The 10,223-nt window shown below is 43.2% G+C and overlaps 1 protein-coding gene across 33 annotated transcripts in view; it reads left to right on the top strand.

Moving 5' to 3' along the window:
• The first annotated feature begins 587 nt into the window (after window positions 1-587).
• The window catches only part of NEXN (nexilin F-actin binding protein), a 29,565-nt gene continuing 19,929 nt past the window's right edge, over window positions 588-10,223 (top strand). For 12 of the 33 annotated variants that reach the window (XM_088673198.1, XM_088673195.1, XM_088673202.1 and 9 more), the window contains exon 1: window positions 588-725. The gene's annotated coding sequence lies outside the window, so the exon portion shown is untranslated. Of the gene's footprint in view, window positions 1,691-1,784; window positions 2,614-10,223 lie in introns of those variants that run through there. The other 21 variants (XM_088673182.1, XM_035122321.3, XM_088673192.1 and 18 more) reach the window with 9 other exon arrangements.

The raw sequence follows: 10,223 nt of genomic DNA, 5'->3' as shown, positions 1-10,223 counted from the left end.
AGCATAGTCCCATTTTGTGTCCAGAAAAAAAAGCAATTAAATCTCTCTCTGCTGCCATCTACTCTGTAAAGTAATTCAGGAACAGAAGTAACTGGTTCAGGATGTTCAAGCATTAATTTCAACAATTGCATCCTTGCAAGTATGAAAGGGATTACTTTTAAAATGTGTCTGTGGGAGGAGGGGTTTATTGGTTTGTTTTGCTTTTGTTTTATTACGAATTTTGTGTTTTCATTTTGTACTTTTATGCTGTGAACCACTCTGGCGATCTTCAGATGTAGCATGGCATTCAAATTTAACAAAAAAATAAAATGCTGGTGTTTATAGTAGGCTGATCCTATATTATGAACACTAGCAAAATATTCACAACACACAAATACTATAGTCATAATTGGAACAGACCCATTGAAAAGAAACACACATTTATTTCAGTGGGTCTACTCGGAGTATGAGTAATGCTGGATATCACCCATATAGATAGGGTACTGAGTGGACTTCAGGCTGCTACAATTATCTGGTAAGTTACTATTATTAGTTACTTGCTCTCAGTCAGTTTAGAGCTATAAAAAAGCCACCAGGATCTCGGAGTCAGAACAGTTTTTTCTAATATACAAAAGTGAAGCTTGTCAGGAGTTGATCCACTGCCCTAAAGTACTGCCATCAACTGGACCAGAAATACTTGTATGCGTGAAGGGAGAAGGGGTGAAATACATTTTCAAGTCTTGATAGTAAGTATTTTTCTAACTGCTAAGTAATGACTGCATGAGTGCCTTTTAGATCTAACGGATCTGTTTTGAATGACACACTGATATTTTTTTTGGGGGGGGTGCCTGTTTACGTGGACATCTTCGTTGAAGGATGGTGGTGACCCTACGGAGTCTAGTATATAAGGCATTGTGGAAGCTGAGGGTTAATTGGGTCTGTGTTTTTGAAGAATGAACGAGGAACGAGGTTTCCCCGTTGGACCTCAGCAGAGGACCTCCCCCCCAAAAAAAAAATAAAAATAAAAAAAAATTGATGGGCATTGCCATTCAGAGAGAGAGAGAGAGCCTGTCATGTGATCGAATGTGCGGGTTGGGGCTTACCTGCCCCCTCCCAATATTTTATTCCGGAGCAACCAGTCCTTGGAGGAAATGCACTCCGCACCTGGTCAAGGACACTTTTGCAGCGCAGAATGAGCGCTGGCAGGGATGCCGGCTCAAAATGATAGCCTGGTCTCTCTTCCCCTCGTCGTCTCCATTACCCCCGCTTTTCATTTCGCCAGAGCCCCCCACCCCTCCAGGACGGCCGGGAAATTCTCCAGTTTCCCCGAGTCCCTGGGTGTATTTATAGCTTCACGGCGCTTCCAGCCTAAAATAACCCGGCTGGGCCAGAGAGAGGGGCCCAGGCGGCGCGGCCAGGGCGCTGAGAGAGGAGGAGGAGGAGGGGGCGGCCAGGGCGCGCGTGTGCTGCGTCGGGACAGCTGCAGCCGGGCCGGGGCTCGCTTGGAATGCGGGAGCGGGCTGCGCACCGGGACTTTTATGGAAACTTGCAGAGCCCGGCGCTGCTGAAGCGGCGGCGGCGGCAACAGCAGCACCACCAGCAGACGGTAGCAGCAGCAGCAGCAGCAGAGCAGCTTTCCAGCTTCCCTCACGCCCACCCAGCCGCTGGGATTATCTGGAGACGCAGAGCGAAGCGCGCAGGGGGCTCTCAGGTACGGGAAGCTGCCTTTGGGGGCACGAGAGAGAGTGTTTGGTTTTATTTTGGCACCAAGGTCGGCCTGAGAGGCGGGCGTTTTGGCGCGCAGTGAGGCGAGGGAGCCCCAGGGGGGACGGTCGCGAGGGAGAGCTCTCTCCCTCTACAAACCAGAGGTTCCCTTTGGCTTGACCTTGTCCAACTTGACTTGTATTTTGTCCTTAACTCGGTCTTCCTGTAACAGGAGAGAGGGAGGGCTAGCAACACCCCCCCCGTTCCCCATGGCTTTTTTTTTTTTGGCAGTGAAAATTGCTTTTTCTCCCCCCTCCCCCCTTCTCTCCACCAGTCAGCGCGATCTGTTTCATGTCTCCTCAGACGGTTGACTTTCTCTGTCGTTCTTCTCTCTCTCTCTCTCTCCCCACACCCGCCAGTCGCAGGGCTTTAGTTTCCCTTGACGTCCGAAGAGCAACAGTTGGCTCACATTCTTGTCTAGACTAGAAACGGTTTTTATTTGGAAGAACATTCTGGGGAGGGGGGCTTCCCTGTGGGTCCCTTTGCAGCTTCTGAGTTGGTCGGGCTAGTTGTGCATTAACAGCCCTGAAGAAGTAGGCTGTTGCTTGTGTGGCACCGCTGGAACAGGCTAGTAAATCCATTTCCAACGAGGGCCCTCTTCTATTCTGAAACAAAACTCCCTTTTGGACATACCGCAACGCTCAAAATCCGGAGCCAACAGCTCTCACTTGGTGTTTTTTTTAATGGAATTACAATTGAATGCAACTTTCCCAGGGCGAGGGGTGGGTTGTGGAAGGGAGTTGAACTAAGTCTTGGAGAGAACATCTTGGATTAAATGCAGGTGCCTTTTCTGCTTTCCAGAGGTCAGAAACCTTTTGCTGAAAGGTGTGGAACTGATCAGTGGCTAAGGAGATGACAACTAGGAATAAGGTGCTGAGCTAATATTAGAGCCAAGGGGGTAGGGCGGCAGCAGCAGCGATAGTGTCGCCAAATAAGTGGGTGGGTGATCTCTAAACCCGGCTCAGCAAGCCTTCCTTGCTCTTGTCATTTGTTCGTCTTGTAGTACTGTAGTGATTTCGCCTTGTTTTGCGCTTATGAGATGTCAGAAAGCTGGTCTGGGTGACATTGATAATCTTCATAATTCGTTAAAAGTTGCTCCTCGAAGTTTCAAGTGTTTTAGCTGCTTGTATCCGCTGCGTAGCCCTTTTACGTGCTGAAATGCAGAGAAAGATATACTGTAATCATAAATGGAAAAGCAAAAGGTTAATTAGTCAACAGTGGAACCAAAGGAAACCTAAACTAGGAATCCCATAGCTTCTTGTTTAGGAGATATATATTTTACAAGTGAATCAGGGGTGTGAGGTTTGTGCATAAAATATCAGCTGCTTTTAGGTAGAATATTTTGAATTTAAGACTATTTGAATAAGAGGGGTGTGCTATGGGCGAATGCACCTTCATGAATGCCTAACATCAGAAATATTTTTGTAGTTGCATTAAAAAATATATCAGATTTGTTGCTGAAACAGAAAAATGCATTTTGTTTCGTGTGCCAAAATATCGTCAGCCATACTTTTTATTAAACAAGGTGGTGGGTGGGCAACCATTGTTGCTTTTTCTTTTATATCATCATGTAGCTGATCTATTTTACTAAATGAAACTTTTTTATTTTTCTTTCTTTTTTATTAACTTTTATTGATAAATACAATACTCACAAACACAAAACAAACTTATTATACATATATACATACAACTCCTTAATTCCTCTGAAAGAAAACAATTAAACATACATTAACCCAAAGAAATATCAATTTAAATTACATAAAAAACTAAACATAAAAACATAAATCTTGACTTTCCTCCACCTATGTGTGGCTTCCTTTGTTTCTTTTATTCTTTTCGCTGTGTTATCAATATTATTCTTGACTACCTCATCTTATAGGGGACCCAGGTGGCGCTGTGGGTTAAACCACAGAGCCTAGGGCTTGCTGATCAGAAGGTCAGCGGTTCGAATCCCTGTGACGGGGTGAGCTCCCGTTGCTCGGTCCCAGCTCCTGCCAACCTAGCAGTTTGAAAGCACGCCAAAATGCAAGTAGATAAATAGGAACCGCTACAGCGGGAAGGTAAATGGCGTTTCCGTGTGCTGCTCTGGTTCACCAGAAGTGGCTTTGTCATGCTGGCCACATGACCTGGAAGCTATACACCGGCTCCCTCGGGCAATAATGCGAGATGAGCGCGCTACCCCAGAGTCGGTCACGACTGGACCTAATGGTCAGGGGTCCCTTTACCTTTACTTTTACCTCATCTTATATCCATTTCTTCTTAATTTTTTACTCTATAAATTTCATTCATTGCATATTGATATATTTATACCAGAACAATGCTTTTTCATGTATTCCTTCACGCAAGTCCACTCCTCTATCAGTTTTTTATCTGCTTGGCCTCTCACTACTTCTGGAAGTCTTGCTGATTCTATGTATTCACAAAATCTTATTTGCCATTCTCTTATTGGGGGAGTTTTTTCTCCCTTCCAATTTTTTGCTATAATCATTCTAGCCGTAGCAGTTGCATATAAGAAAACTTTTTTCCTAGCAACAGTAATGCCAGTCGATATAATTCCCAAGAGGAACACCTCTTTTTTTTTTGTTACATGATATTTAAGCATCTTTTTAATTCATCTTGGATGTCACTCCAAAACTGTTTAATATGAATGAAACTTATTTTTCATTGTGACACTTCTCAAAGCTCTGGTGGTATTTTATCGCAAGGAGGTCTGTGTGAATGCCAACCCAGCTGGAGCAGTTTCTCTGTCAAACCCTAAATGTATATATATATATGCAACTAATGGTCAGAACTATTATGTGAGTAGCAAAGTGCACAATCAGATCTGACCTCTGCAATGAACCTATTAGATTAGATTAGCCTTCCCCAATTGTAGTCCAATTATTGATGTTTTGGACTACAATTCCCATCATTCAGGGCTCACTTGAGGCATTTTGACACCAGAGGCGAACCACAAATTGGCACGAGAAGGGGGTGAGTTAAGATCTATGTCAAGAACAAGCAAGGATCTGATGCCCATGTGGATCCTTCCACCTGAGGCAGTTGCCTCATCTTGCCTCTTGGGTGGAACGCCCCTAGCATCATTGGCTGTTCTGTCTGGGACTGATGGAAACTGTAGTCTAAAACATATGTTTCAGTACTGTCCATGCTGACTAGAGATGGCTTTCCAGGGTTTCAGGTAGGGTTTTCTCCCAGCCCCACCTAGAGACCCTGAGGTACCTTTTGCAAATAAGTAACATGTTCTGCCACTGAGATATGACTCTCCCTCATGTAGCGTGCCTGATATCTGGTTTCCGTGCAGGCCCAGCTGTCATTGACATCACATACTCTTGCAGGTTCCTGATAGGCAGTTTTGGAATTTAAAGGAAAATGCCATTTTATTTTAATTAGTGTGTATTTATGCGTACCTAGAATATCTCCCCAGTATGTAGAAGTCATTACCTTCTTTTTGGCTGCCCCATTTCACTTCCATATTGATACGTGCTCAACCACATGAGTAATTAGAGGGAACCTGCAACAAAATGTTTCAGTGTATCTTCACCTCCATGTCACCAAGGTTAGCTGGCCTTCAAGTGACAATGCTGGATCCAGGACTCCCCAAAGACTGTTTCTTCAAGGGGAATGCAGCCTCATCCAGAACAGACTGCATACTCACTTCCTGAACATGGGAACCATCTATCTGTAGTGCATCCATCTTGTCAGGATTCAGCCTTGGTTTATCGAGCCCATTACCAAACCCAGGCACCAGTCCAGCACCTACGTAACCTCACATGACTCGGATGACAAACAGACCTGTGTTTCAATGATACACTGATGACAGAAGTGTGCATGCACACGAAAGCTCATACCTATGACAAACTTAGTTGGTCTATAAGGTGCTACTGGAAGGAATTTTTTTATTTTTTGTTTTGACTACGTCAGACCAACACGGCTACCTACCAGTAACTAACACTGATGACAGCTCACTCCAAATCCTCTGATGACCTCAATTAGCAGTTTCATCCACATGTTGAAGAGCATGGGAATCACAATGAAACCTTTCAGAGCTTCACAGCACAGTTGTTGGGGCCCAAGCAGAAGTCCCCCAATGTTACTTTCTAAAAATGACTCATGAAGTAGGAATTATGTCATATCACCATGTCTCCAACTCCCATTACACAGAATCAATCCAAGAAGATACCATGATTGATAGCATCAAAAACCATGGAGAGATCCAGGAGAATCAGCATGTTTTGCGCCCCCCCCTCCATACACCATCAGAGGACCAAGGGATGTTTCAGTTCCAGCCAGGTCTGAACATGGATGAAACAGGCCACCATCTTCTTAGGTACCTTGTCCCTAAAAGGGGGATATCAGTGACAAGGTGGTAGTTGTTAGTCTCATGAATCCAAATAGGGCTTCTTAAGGAACACCTGGGACCCAGGTGGCGCTGTGGTTAAACCACTGAGCCTAGGGCTTGCTGACCACAAGGTCGGCGGTTCGAATCCCTGTGACGGGGTGAGCTCCCGTTGCTTGGTCCCAGCTCCTGCCAACCTAGCAGTTCGAAAGCATGTCAAAATGCAAGTAGATAAATAGGAACCACTACAGCGGGAAGGTAAACGGCGTTTCCATGTGCTGCTCTGGTTTGCCAGAAGCGGCTTTGTCATGCTGGCCACATGACCTGGAAGCTATACGCCGGCTCCCTCGGCCAATAATGCGAGATGAGCGCGCAACCCCAGAGTCGGTCATGACTGGACCTAATGGTCAGGGGTCCCTTTACCTTTATGCTACAGCTCCCGGCACCTTCACACAAAGAAGAATCAATGACCACATGAACCTACCCAGTCAATCCCTTCCAGATAGTTCTGATTCAAGAGCAATCCTGTTTTGAACTAGGTAAAATAGTTTATTATAACAGTTTATTTGCAGTTGCTATGTGAATATGTAAATTGAATGTATTCTGGTTTAACTGAAATAAGGCACCAGAACTAGGGTGGTAATCTGAAAGCTCCCTGGAAGATCTGAGTTTTGAGGAGGGTCTGAACAGGAAATCAATAAAAGTATTTGATTGTATGTTGTTCTTATATTAAATATAAAAAAATATTTAAAAAAAGAATAGTAGTTGCATTCCAAGAATAAGAGGCAACAAGGAAAAATGGCTAGCATCATTTAAGGGAGCTGGAGACCTTTGGACAGCTGCTGGTGGGTATAAATGTATAGGGCTGCTTGTACCTTTTATTTTATTTTTAAGAAAGCAGTGCCCCCATGCCATATGGCATATTGCTTTTGAAACTGAAGGGAATTATAACAACCAGCTTGTTTTATTATGATGCAGAGTTCAAAGGCAAAAAAGAAAGAGTAGAACATTCTTCTGACTGCAGAAACTCTCTTGTATGACCCAAGCAGCTCTTTGAATCCTGGCCTACCTAAGTTTTTTTTTTAATAGGACTATTCAAGGCAGATACAAAGTGGTGTTTCTAAAAATGTTATAAAGTGACCCAGAAATTTGGGGTGGGGATGCCAAGGAAGTTATGTTGTTCTTCAGTACCTTGGAGCACCTTGTTTCCGACGCCTATTCTGAATTGCTGGTATCTTGGGAATCATCCTTGACACCCGCAAATTGCTACTGGAATGAAAACTGCTAGGCTTTGCACATTCATATTTCGTTTATATGCTAGGCAAATAAGCTGGTTTCATTGTTTTCTCTGTTTGCGGTTTTATTGGTAGCAGTGGATGAGCATTTTTGTCTTTTGTGCAGTCTCCTCTTCTTGCCATCATAAAATAATGCAACATCACTGTTTGTAGAGTCTGATGGGAAAATAAAAAGGGGTAAGATGGTGTGGTATATGTATGATGATGACTTCCACATATGGATGTGGAATAAATAATTCAGTTAACAAGATCAAGGAAGATGTTTTGGAACAATGTGCTCCTTTTTCTAATTTATGTGCTGCAAGTCTGCAGTGAAATGGAAACTGGCAGCTATTGTCCAGGACAGGCTGTTAAGGACTTTTTTTTAATAAATAAAGTAGACATATAATGACTGGACAACCACCACAACCTAAACCCTAAAACCTGAAATAAAGTAAAACTCAATGAGGAATGTAATGTTGAATATAAAATTCAGCTCTGTGAAGCCTTTTAAAAGTTCAAGAGATCACATGGGAATTGTATAAAGCAGTCAGCAAGCTTTTAAAAAAAGTGACCAGACTGGTGGAGTGATGGGGAATTAATGATTTTGAGTCCACTTGCTGACATAAGCTCTATTTCTATGTCTTGCATGGTATAATGCAATGATCAGGAACATGTCCTCAAGATGTTGCTGCATTAGATCTTCCAGCATCCTTGATCCTTAGCAATGCTGCCTGGGGACTGGATTCCAAAAGGTTCCCCATCTCTGCTATACTGGAGTGGTTACATTGTGAGCAACAAAATGCCAGTAGCGTTCAGGAACTCCCTAGTCTACCCTGTCTGGTGCTTTGAGTGTTTGTCTAAAATGCCATTTTCTCGTTGGTTCATATGGATCTGCCCTATTTAAGGCTTGAAGATAATACCTGGTGTCCAAGGCCTTTGTTCTAGAGCAGGCATGTCCAACACGTAGATTGTGATCTACTGGTAGATTGTGGGGTGTTCCTGGTAGATCCTGGTAGATCTTTGGGCCCCCTCAGTGATCCCCCCCAAGAAGGGGAAAAACAACAACAACAAAAGCTCAACATCTTTGTCTTCCTAAAGAAAGCTCAACAACTTTGGTCCATTCAACGACAATGGGTAGATCAATGCCAGTTTTTTATACTGTGAGTAGATTGCAGCCTATTGGGAGTTGGATGCCCCTGCTCTAGAGAATATTCCCCCCCACCCATATATTTTGATCCCATCCCTATTCCCACATAAGATCAACAACATTCTGTAGCTTGACTGTGGATTAGACATGAGCTACTCCTGTCCTGAATTGTGGAGGATTACTACTTTTTCCTCTGGTCACCAGAGTGTGGTTTGCCTGAAATTTTTTAATATATATAGATATATATATATATTTAAAAAGAGCCAGCAGGCTGAACTTCAATGTGCTTTAAGAATAAAGTGATTTTGAAAAGTGAAATGAGGAAATGGGGTAGGGTTCCTAATTAAGTAACTATCCTGGCCTCTCTTTTTTTACAAACTTGTAATTCAGGTCTTGTTATATCTGCACACGTTGCCAGGTGTTAAGGCAGTGTTATTTGCCAGAAGTGCTTGTTCTCACTTGTGTTGAAACAATAATACTGGTACATTTTGTTTTGCATGTTGATCCTTTCTGTGAGGATCTATTTCTTTTATTGGTGTGCTATTGAACTGTTGCAATAGACTTCAATTTAACATTACTTCCTACAAGGATGGCCATTTGACTGCATCTTGATGTTATTATGTATAGCTGACATGTCCTCTTCCCCCTGAAGTACTATGCAAACTATAGCTTGAGGAACAACCCACAAGAAGGGTTAAAATAGTAAATCAAGAGAAGGAGAGCACCCAAGACATGCATTTTGCAAATGTCAGAGCACCTAGTCTCTTACTTTTTAAAGACTGTGCAGAAAAATAGCTTATGGTTATTTAAGTTTATGATTTTTAAAAAATATCTATAGGGTTATATCCTCCATGTGCACACATGCAGTATGTTATGTTTTTATTTTCCTTTTTTTAAAAAAATGGTTTTGACTGTCAAAATCTTCAGCAAGACGTATATAGCCCTGATTTTTTTTTGATTTTTTTTTCAATCAACTGCATTAGCACAATTATGTGTGCATGCAAACACATCTATGCAAGGGGACCCAACTAGCACCCAACAGCATCAGTGTTGCCTCTGTCCCTCTACTTGTACATACAGGCATTACATCAGCGCACCTGTTCGTTAAAGAGGAGGTTTTGCCTGCTGTACTCTCATCACTTAGAACAGGGGGAAGCAAACTTTTTCAGCAGAGGGCCGGTCCACTGTCCCTAAGACCTTGTGGGGGCCCAGACTATATTTTGAGGGGGGGGGAGAATGAATGAATTCATTTGCCCCACAAATAACCCAGAGATGCATTTTAAATAAAAGCACACATTCTGCTCATGTAGAAACACACTGATTCCTGGACAATCCGCGGGCTGGATTAGAAGGTGATTGGGCTGGATCCAGCCCCTGGGCCTTAGTTTGCCTACCTATGACTTAGAATCTCTAAGTATTAACCTTACTGAGCCTGGCAGAGGGGGCAAGAGCCGCCTCAGCTGCTGAGAGACCTTCTGCTATTGTAGAGCAGCTACCGGTAGCAGGAAGAAAATAAATGATAGCTCCATTAGCTTATTGAGGCTGCCATAAGTCTTTTTAGCTGCCATAAGATCCTCCATCTATTTGTCACCTATGTAACACATGCATGACAAATATGAAATGTTGGATCAAATAATAGACTCTTCATAAATCAGATTATTAATGTCTAGTGCAGGGGTAGGCAACCTAAGGTCTGTGGGCCGGATGCGGCCCAATCGCC

The sequence above is a fragment of the Zootoca vivipara genome, chromosome 7 (assembly GCF_965207765.1).
Source record: "Zootoca vivipara chromosome 7, rZooViv2.hap1.1, whole genome shotgun sequence".
Classification (NCBI taxonomy): domain Eukaryota; kingdom Metazoa; phylum Chordata; class Lepidosauria; order Squamata; family Lacertidae; genus Zootoca; species Zootoca vivipara.
This window is presented reverse-complemented; position numbering and strand designations above follow the sequence as displayed.